At 56.2% G+C, this 13,004-nt stretch overlaps 1 protein-coding gene across 6 annotated transcripts in view; it reads left to right on the plus strand.

Annotated features, from left to right (window-relative positions):
* The window catches only part of MEF2D (myocyte enhancer factor 2D), a 74,412-nt gene that overhangs the window by 13,917 nt on the left and 47,491 nt on the right, over nt 1-13,004 (plus strand). For 5 of the 6 annotated variants that reach the window (XM_077789382.1, XM_077789381.1, XM_077789385.1 and 2 more), the window contains exon 2: nt 10,629-10,697. The exons of the other annotated variant lie outside the window; for it this stretch is intronic. The gene's annotated coding sequence lies outside the window, so the exon portion shown is untranslated. The remainder of the gene's footprint in view (nt 1-10,628; nt 10,698-13,004) is intronic. 6 annotated transcript variants of the gene reach the window in all.

A 13,004-nucleotide genomic window follows, 5' to 3' on the forward strand; every position in this document is an offset into this window, starting at 1 on the left:
CCGGGCACCAAGGGCAGGGTTTTAGCTGGGGTTGTTATCCAGGAAGCTCCAGGAGGTGATCCCAAGGGTCTCAGCTGGAGCAGGGCAAACCCGGTGTGTGCTGATCCCCCTTCCTGCTGCCACAGGACCATTAGAAAGGGGCATCAGTTGGACCCGGCATGCACAGGCAGATTCCTTCCTTTAGTGAGGGGTGCTCTCCCGCTGGCAGGGTGCGCTGGTGCCCTGCTTGGTGCTGCCAGGCCCCTGTCCTGGGGGGCACAGCCATGCCAGCACTTCGCAGCACCCAGCCTCGGCCCCCTCCCCTCCACACAGGGACCTTCTCGGAGTGACTGGCAATGGCAACAGCTCTGCAGCACCCAGAGGGCTGGGGTACCTGCCAGCCACGTTTCTGGAAGTTCTTGAGGTGCAGAGCAGCCCCGCGGGAGGCCGTGGCTGGAGAAGTGGGAAGTCCACCCTGCAGGATGATGGAGCTGGGCTGAGCCTTGCAGGCTGTGATGGGTGAGAGAGGAGATGGTCCTGCAGAGCCGGTGCAGAGAGCAAAACAAAACCCACCCACCCACACATGCCCACATGCGCAGGTACACACAGGCAGGGAGGGGCTCTGCCCGCAGCCAGAGTCGAGACTCGAGTTAATTTGGTGGAAAATGAAAACCATTGCGGCAAGCAATGAGAAGGTTCCTGGCTTTTCTTTTTCCTTCCTCAAAGAAAACATTAGGTGGGATTTTTACCTTCCTCAAGTTTTGTTTTGTGCGGAAATGGGGCTCTGAAGAGGAGCCTGGTGGTTAAAAGAGTTGCTGCCTGTTTTATATTTTCCTGCCTGGCCTCTTCCCTGCTGGAAGGTCTTGTGGGCACATGTGTCACCATGTCCTTGTCCACTTCTGCAGTGGGTCGAGGGAGGGAGGTGGCTCCTGTGACATTGCTCAGCAAGTGGCAATGAACTTGGCTCTAAGCCTGCACGTGGCTTTGCCCGAGAGCCTTGGCTGGCATTGAAATTAATGCACGTTTATTGCCTCCAGACTGGGGAGCATCTCTGCAGGTCCTGCTTTTGGGCAGTGCTGGGGCACAAGGGCACAGTGAGGGGCTGGTGGCATCATTCACCTTTAGGAGATGCAGGGGGAGCTGCTCACATTTGGATCTGGTTCTGGCTGGGGCTGGGGTGCTGCTGTAGCTGTGCCGGGGCAGTGGGGGTCTCGCTGCCCCCAAGGGGCTTCCCCTCATCACTTTGGAATTGTGAAGTATTGTGAGATGAGGTGTATGCTGGCTTTCATCTTTCCATCACCTTTCCATCTTTCCTCATCTTTCCAGAAAATGAGGATAGTGAATCCCAGGAGGGATCCCTGGGATTTGCTCTCCTTCCCTGGGTTTTGCAGCCCTTTGGGGTGCTCCTGTCGGGCTTGGCCGTGGCCGTGCTACCCCGCTCCCTGTGGCTGGGAAGGTAGAGCTTTTCCAAATGCCTCTCTCCCCTTTTCCTGTGCCTATAATTAGCCCTGGCTCCCCGCCACCGTATACTGTACGATCCTGGAAAGAGGTCATGGCTTTGCTGAAATTCTTGGGAACAGAGCTGCCTTTGCAGCTGGGAAAGCAGCGCAATTTCCAAGCAGATAAGAAATAGGGCAAATGCAACTCTGTTCCCTGCTGTAATTTATGGGCTCTGGGGATGGCATCCAACGGCCTCCTCCCTCCTCTGGCTCTCCACGTGCTTGGGAGAGTCTGGATGGGTGAAGAGCTTCCAGCTGGTTCCCAGCTCCCCTGTGCTGTCGGGTGGTGGCTCATGAGGAGGGTCCTGTCTTTTCCTGGGCTGCTGGGTCTGGTTTTCCCCTTCTGCTGGATCCTGTTGAGGTCTTGCCCAGGACTGGAGAAGGAAACAAAGGCATTTTTGGGTGTGTGTGGTCCTTTCCAGTTCTAAAACTTCTCATTTTTATGAACTTCCCCAGAATGGAACTTCCCTTTGCAGCAGGAAAAGGATCATCTTCTTGAGCTTAAAGGTCTTTTCCAACTGAACTGATTCTGTAATTCTGTGATTACACAAAGTCTGGGCAGGTGAGGAACAGAACTTGGCTTTTCTCCCAAGGAGGGCAAAGCCCACACAAGCAGCAGGGTCTGCAGTGCCTGGGGAGGGTTTTCCCACCTCCAAATCCTCCTGTGCAAACTGGTGAAAAACTCGAAAGTGAAAAGAGTATTTTTGAGAAGAGAAAAACTCCCCTCTTCAGAAAAGAGAGATAGAAATGCAGCAAAACCCCCTGTTTGAGGTTTCCCAAAGTTTCTCTGCCCCATACAGTTGTTCTGAGGAAAAAAACAGGATAAATCCACCCCAAAAGGACAGGATTGGAGAGCAAGGACATGAATTTCCGTTCCAGCAGGGACTCCACACGTGCTGTATCCCCCTGGCAGCATCCTGCTGCTGAGCCAATGTCCCTTTCCAAAGGAGAGATTAGCTAAAAAAATCATGAGCTTAAAAAGCAAAACACTTTCCATTTGTTGTAATTGGCTTCTGGGCCAGTGAGCTTCTTCCCTTCCCTTCCCTTCCCTTCCCTTCCCTTCCCTTCCCTTCCCTTCCCTTCCCTTCCCTTCCCTTCCCTTCCCTTCCCTTCCCTTCCCTTCCCTTCCCTTCCCTTCCCTTCCCTTCCCTTCCCTTCCCTTCCCTTCCCTTCCCTTCCCTTCCCTTCCCTTCCCTTCCCTTCCCTTCCCTTCCCTTCCCTTCCCTTCCCTTCCCTTCCCTTCCCTTCCCTTCCCTTCCCTTCCCTTCCCTTCCCTTCCCTTCCCTCTGAATGTGACTTTAGTGACTGAAGGGTTTTTAGGGGAAGAAGCACTGAGGATGCAGAGGTCCATGGGCTTCTGCTCGAGTTTTTCTGGTGATTCTAAGACTTGATAAACCCTCTTTCCTTTTTTTTTTTTTTTTTTTTTTTTGGTTTTTTTGGTTTTTTTGCATTTGCTCTTGCCAGTATGTTCAAACTGGGAGCAGCATTTGGGATTTGGAAGTTTCCAAGGATTGCTGCTGTGGTTCTGTTAGAGGGAGGTGATGCCTGTACTGGCCACGGGGGTTTTGTTGCCCCACGGGGGACTGAGTTGTTTGGGGAGCACAGGACAGTCTCCTATGGATCTCTGCTCTTTGGCTGGCTGATTAACCAAATTACACAGAAATGTTATTTTTTCTCTGTAGGTGCCTGTGAACCCCCTCCTGCTCCCCCCTTGCAATGGTGTACGTGGGGGGTGGTGTAGGAGTTGCTGATGACGGCACCGAATGTGTGTTTCTCTGCACCTCGCTGGGGAGAAATGTTTTAATCTTTTTTTTGTTGGTTTTGGGTTTTTTTGGGTTTGTTTTTTTTTTTTTTTAAATAGTGGATCTGAAGTTTGGGGAGTAGACAGCTTCCCCACAGAGATTTGCCAAGGATGTAAAAGGAGCTGGGGCTTGAACTGGGAGATTTGGGTAACCCCAAGGATGGTTTTGTCTCTGGCTCGGGGTTTTTCCCTGCTCCATCAGGATGTGACACCTGCTTTTCTGGATGCAGGCCTGCCCTTGCAGGCAGTGAGGAGCCGTGCTCAGCCACGGGACTCCGAGTGTGTGTGCGGGGTCAGGCTTTGCACACTGGCTCTGGGGTGAACACCCTTTGGCTTCCCAAGGCCGAGCAGCCCTGGCTCTGGCTCAGGTCGGTCTGTGCCAGGTGATTTTCCAGCTGCGTGCAGGGGTTCCTCTGGTGGTGCTGCTGTCCATGGCTGGGCTGGCTGCTGGAGAGGGCAGGAGGGGCTGTGGAAGGTGCTGGAGGCCAGGGCTGCCTCCACTCTGGACACACCAGAGGGGCTGTGGCACAACCCAGAACGCAGTGTGAGCATCCCAGTGCTGGTTTGACAGCAGCCCCCTCCTCCCCACTAAAGGAGCTCTCTTTAGTGGTTTGCAAGTTGCCCTTACAAACAGGTTTTAAAAAACCTCTCAGCTTCCAGCAAGGGCTGCAGGGCTGGGCCTGGATGGGGACAGCAGCAAGGGGCAGGTGGAGCTTTGCCTGGTCCCTCTGCCTCCCATGTGCCCTCCTCCTCCTTCTGCCTTTGCAGTGCTGTTGGAAGGGATTTTGGGGGGATCATCTGGCAGCACTCTGCCAGCCCAGCACGTCGCCCAGTTGCAGCTGAGAGGTGTCTTAGGACCTGCTGCCATCTGTCAGAGCAGGGAGGTGGATGGGCTGGAAGTTTTGGACACAGGTGATCGTGTTTGTTTGGTTTCCATGGGGAGGGGCCGGGTCGAGTGACCGATGGTGCCCTGAGCCACCTGCCGAGGCTGTGGCAATGAAGAAGGTCCCCATGGTTGGTGGTTCCTGACTCAGGTGATGGCAGAGCAAGGCCGTGAGGGGCCTGGGCTTTGCTCTTAGTGATGGTGATTGTCTCCCCCAGCTGGCTTGGCACACCTCACCCGGTGGCCCTGGAGTTTGGACCTGTCTGGCAGAGCCACAGCTGGGGTGGAGACACCCAGGCCGTGCTGTGTCTGCCTGGGGCAGCTCCCAGAGGGTCCTTGGAGACGTGCCCACTGCAGGATCCTTCCCAGAGCGGGGCTGAGAGGAGCTGGTGCCTGCTTGCCAGGGCTCCGTGTGCTTTGCCCGTGCTGGGCATGCACACAGCAGCTCCTGGTGCCCTCCGTGAGCTGCTCACATGGGTCCAGAGCAGCGCTGCAAACGTGTGAGCCCTGCCTGTGACCAAGCCATTGCTGGTGCTGGTGTGCTGGATGAGACTGTGGGTGGGGTCCCTTCCAGCATCACCCACCTGCTCCTTGTGCTGTGCCTCCCAGACCTGCTGCCCTCTGGGGACAGCGGCTCTCGATGTCTGTGCTGAGGAACCACACTCTGTGTTGATTTTCCTCCAGCTCTGATTGTGTAACCCATGGGTGGCTGTGTTGGGCAGTGGCCACAGAGGATGAATTGCTGGTGTATGTCAGTGTGTGTGCAGGTGGGATTTCCACTCCCCCACGCCTCGTGTGGGGTTTGTGTGGATGAGAGGTTTGGATGGCTGGATGCATGGATGGCTGCAGAGGATCCATGTGACAGGAGGGAGAGTATGGCCTGAGAGGTGGGAATTGGATCTGTGGCCTCTGGGGAGAGGCAGCATCAGACAGGAGAGGTTGTTGGGGCATCAGGAAGGTTTGTGGGGAGTCTGGAGGGCAAAACAGTTGGTGGTGCTATCTCTGCTTCACCTCTGCCTTGGGAATGCCAGCAGGAGCTGGAACTGCAGATCTGGAGCAGCTCTCACTGCTGCTGTGAAGTCTCCTGCACCCCTGGAGCAGCACTTTCACATGGTGCTCCAGAGAGCAGGGGAGTGTGAGCAGGGTGAGGGCACCCACAGCTCCTCTTGGCACCTCCAGGATGGGTGTGGCTTCTTGCACTGTCCCAGGTTGCCATGAAGTTGGATAAAATCAGTTCAGGGAACTGAGGAGTGGCCCATTGCACCCGAAGCTGGACTGGACCCAGACCTGATACCCAGCACAGAGCCACTTGCTGTCCCCATCAAGGAAGGTGCCAGCGCTCTCGGCCCCCAGGGCTGGTGCCAGCAGGTGGCAATGTGGCCTGAAGTATTGTCACTGTCACCGGGGTGAGGGCAAGCACTGGGTGCTTGGGATGCGGGGCACCCACATCTTGGTGTCCCTGTGCTTTTGTAGGAGCCTCCATGATGTTCTTGGGGGTTCTGGGCTCAGTTTTGGAATCTTCCTTGAGCTGCTGTGTCAGCAGGTTGGGATAAGCAGGTGAATGGCTTGCTCAGGGGGAGGAAATTGGGGTTTGTGTCCAGCTCTGTGGTTCACGTCCCCTCTCTGTGCCTCAGTTTCCCTGCATTAGGAGATGCTGCTGGTGCTGGGACCGCTCCATGCCGGCAGTTGTGGTCCTGCTGACCAGCACTTGCCCAGTGGGCTGGGATGGGTTAGGGTGTCAATTCCTGGACAGGCTGCTGGAGTGGGGACCTGCCAGCTGGAGCCTGCCCAGGTGTGGGTACCTGCATGCCCAGGGGTATTTCTGCTCCCACCAGATGTGCCGGCTGCGAGAGCTGGGTGGCCCAGCTGTGCAGGGAGGGCAGGAGCAAGATGGGTGCTGTGAGCCAGAGGAAAGCCCTGTCTGCCTCTGCTCTTAGCTTGCCCCGGTGCCCCAGCAGCCTTTGGTCACCGGGGTGTGTGGTGGTGCATGGCTTTGCTCCGAAAGCCGTGCTGCTCCCCAGCCCTCCCGCGCCTCCGGCCGCCCCCACGTCCATACAGCTGGAGGTTTCAGTTCTGCATCTCTGCTGCCCAAGGGGAACTCAGCCAGCGAGAGTGAAACTCGGTGGCTCCAACGGTTGTGCTTGTGCCACCCCCCCAACGCCCCCTCATGTCCCCATGGTCCTTGCAGGGCCAGCAGCCGCTGTTGCAACACTTGCAGCGACAGCTGTGCCACTCGTCTGCTCTGACCTTCCCTGGAGAGTGGCTTCCAGCTCCCTGCCCAAATCCAGGGGCTGGATTTGGTGCCACGCTGGGACCCCTGTGAAGCAACACCTCTGCAGGGTGACCTGGTGGAGCAGGGCTGTGAACCCCAACAGTTCCTACCCTGCCTAGATCTGGGTACCTTCCCACCGTCCCTCTAGGGGTTTGGAGGAGCTCCAGTGGAGCTGGTCACGCTCTGCATGATGCCCCAGCACAGCTGCCTTGTTCTTGGTCCCTGCTCACCTCTGCACTGTCGTGCCGGGCAGCCGAGCCTCCCGTGCCACTGGAGGTGGATTTCCTCCTGCTGTGCTGCTGGACTCTGGCACCACTGGGTGGTTGGGAGCTGGGGCTCCTCACTGTGTTTAACTGCCAGCCCGTCCTGCCTGATGCTCCTGCTCGGAGTGAGATCTCTCCCAGTTTGTTCCTTCCCACCTCTTGGTGTCAAGCCAGAGGAAACCCAACTGGAAAAGGCTCAACAGGTCTAGTTAAACTCTGGGGATACTCTCCGTGGCTGGTACAAACTGAAAGCTTGTACCATCCCATCCATGGCTGGGATGCTTTAGTTTTGTGGACTTGGGAAATGGAGCAAAATTGATAAAGTCCTTTTTTTTTCTTTTTTTTTTAAATTTTGCCTGCTCCTTGGTGTTTTGGGACTCCCTGAGACTGACACGGCACAGCTCTGGGAAGTGGGGTGTAGGGTCTCCCTAGCTTGGGGTGGGAGTCCGTGAGCACCTGGCAGAGGAGCGGCGGGCTGGGTTGGGAGCCCGAGGTGAGGAAGTTTGGGTTTGGCATCCAAATGTTTGCAGCCTGAGCCCGTTGCTAGAGGAAACATGAAAAAAGAGGAAGGAGAGATTGCGGTCACAGCTCTTCCCCTCCGCAATCTGCGCCTCCCTCTTGGCCCCTCCAGCCCCAAAGCTGGTGATTCTACCCATCCAGCCCCCCTTGACATTCCAGCTGTGTGCTTGGAAGACTATTTATTTGGGGGTATTATGTGTATATATGATGTAGGCAGGGGTTATGTGTATTTGGGGTTTATATACGTGGGAATAAATATGTATTTCCCCCACATCTATACATGTGGGGGAACATATATATATATATATATTTGGTGGGTTATATATATGGGAATATGTGTATTTTGTGAGGGCTATGTGTATGGCAATACACATATATTATATGTGTGGGAATACACATATAATATGCATATATTTTGGGGAGTTATATATGTGGGAATATATAAGTGTTTGAGGGTGTAAGCAAAGACTGGCTGTGGCACAGGGACTGCTGAGCATCAGCGGAGCAGATATCCAGGAAAGTCACCAAAAACCATTCCTGCACATCCTCCAAGATCCTTACGAGCAGGTTGGAGCAGCTCCCTGCTGCCTTTTCATGCCAGCCTAACTGCTTCAGTTAAAAATGGGGATCCCAGGAGGATTCCAGGAGGAACCCTAGTTCTCCTGCCCTCAGGAATTTTGGTTTGTTACTTGGTGAAGCCAAAGCTGTGGTTTTCAAATAGGAAGAGTGTTAGCACCTGCTCAATATTTCTGCCCCAAAGCTGAACATAAAGATTGTCTTGTCTTTAGCCCTTTCTCTCCTTCTTTTTTCACTCAGAAAGGGGAATTCACTTGCCTTTGCCACCTCCATCCCTCTCTATGTGTTTTTTCCCTCAGCCTATAAAATAACAAAACTTTGAAAACAGGATGCTTTCCCCCTTCCCTGGGCAGCATTTCTCTGTCTGAAACAAGAAGGTTTTGAAGGCACGTGTGTGGTGGGGTGAGAGCTGGGAGCTGCCCAGGAGCCCTGGGAGTGGCCAGTGGCCTGACCCAGCCCCAGCCCCTCAGCAGGGCCTGCTCTCACTGTGCAGGTCGAATGGTCACCTTTGGAAATCCTCCAGAGTTTCTGGGAGCAGTGCCAGGATACCCGCTGGATGGGGCAAAGGACGTGCCTGGACAGACACGGGAGCTGGCAGTGCCAGTGAGTGGGGGCTTTGCTCCTTTGTACCAGCTCAAAATGTTGCAAAATGGGGACTCGGGGGTTCACTGGGGTTTGCTGGTGCTGGAAGTACCACCAGGTCCAAAGGGCAGCAGCTTCTGCAGCTTGGGCAGGGCGTGAAGCAGCCCTGGAGCTGTCGGGCTGGAGAGGGTCAGGGTCTCAGGACTGTCACCCCACATGTGCTGTTCATCCCTGTCTCAGGTGACACTGGGCTGTAACCCTGTGATGTCAGAACTGCCTGCAGGCTGAACACCCCAAAACCAATCCTGCTTCCCTTGGAGTTCCCCACCTTGGCCCTACAAGGGGCAGCTCATCTGCCAGGTTGGGCTGGCAAAGGCACTGCTGTTAGTTGTCACCATCTGGGGACTGTGGCATGGCCAAGGGCTGCGTGGGGTCAGCTATTGTCCAGAAGTCATTGTCCTGGTGGGCTGTGAGAGCCAGGGATGTGGCTGCTGCTGACCACCAGCCATGGGCAGTTCTGTCAGTGCAGGAGTGGTGAGTGGTGGCTGTGTGGCTGTACCGGCTGTCCCATGGCACCATCCTGGACGTTCCTGGTGTGTCTAGTGGCATCTCCCACTGAGAGAAAACAGCTCTGTACAGACATCTGAGGTCTTGCCTGGCCACACGTCCCCCATTGCATCCTGCTGGGCTGTAGAGCTGACCTCACACCCCCAAAGCAAAGCCAGCCTGGGCACAAAGCTCGGCCACATCCTCCCGTCAGCCTGGCCTGTGGTCCCCGGTCCCCACGTGGCTCTGCCACCAGCCCTGCAGTGTGAGACCGCTGAGAGCTGCTCGGACACCGAGAGGAGCTTCAGGAACCCCCCGAGAGACCCTTGGCCACTTCCCTCGTCCTGGCTGGGAGCGTGGCACGAGCAAGGTGGTGCTTCTTGTGTGGGTGTCCCTGTCCCCAGGTGGTCAGTCACCCTGCAGGACACTGTTTTATTCAGGGAAATAAAGGAGTGGTCCTGGGGGCTGACGGGTTGGTCTGGGCTTAATTGGGTGCGAGTGTGGCAGTAGCTGGAGCCCCCCATCCTTGTGCCCACCGCTCCCCCGCTGTGGAAGAGAGGCTCATCTGTCTGTGCTGGTGAGGGGATCCCTGTGAGTGCTCCATTTGCAGGACTCCAGCCCAAGTGCTGTGAGGTCTGAGGCTGGAAGGCCGCTTGCAGCTCGTCTCTTTAGGGGTGTCCCCTCGGCCTGGCTGCTCCGGAGCGAGGGGAAGGTGCAGCCCCGGCCGGAGCCACGCGCTCCTCGCTCCAGCTTTGTTCAGGGTGAATTTTGTAATGTCAGGAAATGAGCTGGCTGTGGGAGGGGAGGCAGCTGGGGGAGGAAGGCTGGTTTTGTGGTTGGAGCGGAGGATGAGGACGCCGGAAAGCTGAGCACAATTCCTCGCTCTGTTGCAGGTGCTGGGGGTGAGGCTGCAGTTTGGGAGCTGGCGGTGCGTTTGAAGAGCGGGTGCTGGCCTCTGTGCCTCAGTTTCCCTTTTGTTTGGCGCCGTTCTCCTCGCAGGGAACGTTCCTCGTGAGGGAACTGCCTCACAGGAGTGTGCTGTGGTGATGGGCTCTGCACAAGTGCCAGATGCTTGTGACCACCAGCACAAGGCCAGCTGAAACCACTGGGCTTTGCCCCAAGGGTCTCCTCCCATCTCGCAGTGGTGAGTGGGATGAGTTTAGGAGCTGTGTTTCCTTCTGGGCCATGGCAGATTCTCCTTGGGCCAAGCACTGGGACAGTGTCTGAGCAAGAGGGTCAGTGCTTTTTCTTGTGGGATGTGCATGAGAATCTTCCCAGAAAACACAAAGTTCAACTAAACTTTGAGCAACTCTCTGCTGGCCACGCTGTCGGCTTGGGCTGAATCCCTCGTTAATGTTAACTTTTGGTTTATGATTCCTGAACTCTTCTTAATTTCTTTCCCTCTGGTCTCACCGAGATGCTTTCCACATTGCATAGTCCCAGGGCTCCTGGTTCCCTGGATCCCTGCGGGGGCCTGGCCGGGTCTTACCCAGCCTGCATGGCCCTTGCAGCAATGCTAAGGCTCAGGGCAGTGCAGGAGGGGACCTGCAGCCCCTGTCCCATCAGCCAGGTCTGCGGGGGATACTGGGCTGCCCTCGCTGTTCCTCCATCTGGCTGTGCATGGATGGGACATGTGGGGAGTCCTGTCCTTGCCTCTGTCCCCGCCTCTGTCCTCTCAGACTCACAACTGCTTGCTTTGTCTTTGCAGTTGGATTGAGGAGCGGTGGCTGCAGCTCATCCCTGGCAGGAGCAGAAGATGCAGGAGGCTGCGTAGCAGGTATGGGGGAAATCCCAAACTCTGGGTTCCTGCCTTCCCTTTGGGTTTGCTTGGCCGTGTGTGTCTCCCCTGCTGCAGGCTGGCAGCAAGCAGAGGCTCCCACAGAGGATGCAGCTGCATGCAGCTCAGGGCTCTCAGGCTCCCACAGTGGTGCTGACCAGAGGCTGCAGCCCTGCTCCAGTGAGATCTGGTGCAGGAAGGGCACAGGGAGCACCCTGCTGCACTGTGCACCCCTCACCTGCTCTGCACACGGGGGTCCTGGGGTGTGGGGTGGGCCAGCAGAGCCCCCCGAGCAGGGCAGGGAGGTGGTGCCCAGCAGTGCGTGCTGCTGCTGTTCTCCAGTGCCCATCTTCCCCTTCACTTCCCCATCTGATGGCCCCCAGCCGTAGCCACAGCACTGATTTGGGGCTCTCTGGGTGTTTTGCAACACAGCCCTGTGTATCAGTGCAAAGGAGGGCTTTCCTGCCCTGTTTTCTCCCAGTGTGGACAAAATTGTGGCCAAACCTGCTGTTATTTTGTCCCTTGCACTCCTCTGAAATAAGGTGCTGCTAGTAGAGGGCCTTCTGTCTAAGTTTTCTTCCTTTTCAACCTTCTTGGCCCGTTTATTGCTCTTCCAGTAAATGTTTGTGTCTCCTGTGTCTGCAGTGAGGTTGTGGTACAGACACCACTGCGGGCTGGTTTATGAGGGCTCTATGGTTTCATGAAATGCATCTGCTGTACCTGAGAGTGAAATCAATAAAAGGAAAGATTTTTAAAAATAATATGCCCCTAGCTCCTGAACGGAGGGGGCTTTGTCACAACTGCTTAGTGAGCAGTTTTGTGGGGTTGTGGTGACTTTTAGTGCTGGAGATGGGGCAGGTTATTTATTTGGAGGCCTGATGATGGGAGATGGGGGCAGCATCACTGCGTCCTCTGCAAGGTCAACACCAAGAGCTTCATCTGCTGATAGAAACCGAGAGCAGCTCCCCAGGCTGGGCCAGGGGGAGTGCAGCAGAAGGGCCCTGCTGTGTCTCACTGGTGCTTGGTGTGTGCCAGCCATGGGCCATGGTGTGCCCAGGGGACAGAAGGGCTTGAGGGCTTGGCCGGGTCTGTCCCGCTGTGGCTGAGCTGAGTGCTCCAGGAGTGTTTGGGGGGCTGGTGTGGGACCAGCTCTAACCCACTCCTCTGGGCACAAATGAGTATGGGGCACGTTTCGGTGTGGTGAGTGAGTACTTGGCGTGACGGGGCAGTGGGTCTGGCTGCTGTGGGGTGTGCAAGGAGGGCAGGGCCCTCCCTGGCTCCCAAACACCGCGGTCCCGCTGGACCGTGCCCATTCCGTGCCAGCCCGGATGCTGGTGGGTGCTGGCAGATCTCTCGGTCACGGCGTTCTCCCCACATCCCTACTTGCTGCTGGACACGGTGCCCGACGCCGCCAGCTCCGTCCTGACCGGTGACAACAGCTCCTTGTGTTCTAGTTTCACACAAATTCGTGGGTTTTGGGTTGGCAGTGTCCTCCCGCAAAGCCCTCATACCTCCACTGGTGCCAGCACAGAGTTTGAGTGAGGAGGAGCAGTTTAGTGATTTCTGCAGCTGCAGAACTGCTCGCTCCAAGGAGCAGCTCAGCAAGTGGTGCACTCAGGGAGGAGGATTTGGAAAAGCATCTCTGGGGACTGCTTTAAGACTTGTTCCCTTGGCAGTGCAAGTGACAGGAGCTGAGCAATTAGAGGAGCAGTATCGACCCGGCCTCGGAAGCGTGTGACGGCCGGCACCGGGCGATTTCATCCCCCTGAAGCCACGTCCTCGCGTCCTGGGCGTGCAGCATCGCTGCCTGCGATCAATAGGCATTTTGTCTGAGGCCAACCCCATCTGAGGCGAAGCAGGCAAACCTTCTTGTGTGACAGAAGACTCTCCTAGGGCCTGTGACCTTAACCGGATGGACTCTTTCGTGTCCTGACGACGGTCGCATCGTCTTGCTGCAGCCATGCCTGGTAAATCATATGTCCATCCCTGAATGCAGCGATGTGCCACCCTGCTCCTCTCCCAGTGAGATTTTGCATCCTGAGGCTGATTTCCAGCTGCTTGGGTAGAGCCCTTGTGTCACCAGGTCTGTTCCTCTGCTGTCTGAGGCCTTGCCTGTGTTCTCTTGAAGGTTCATTAGCAACTGGAGTTTGCAACTCGCAGGCTCCCACTGTCCTCGAGGTGTGAGTGTGCCACCTCACCTGGCACCTGGCTCTTTGCAACTGGCAAGATCCTCCTGATCTCCAGGGAGAGCTTGTAAAACCCAGCCAGTGGGCGCACTGAAACCAAATCCCCGCTCTCGACCCTTTC

This window comes from Lonchura striata, chromosome 33 (assembly GCF_046129695.1).
Source record: "Lonchura striata isolate bLonStr1 chromosome 33, bLonStr1.mat, whole genome shotgun sequence".
In the NCBI taxonomy this organism is placed as follows: domain Eukaryota; kingdom Metazoa; phylum Chordata; class Aves; order Passeriformes; family Estrildidae; genus Lonchura; species Lonchura striata.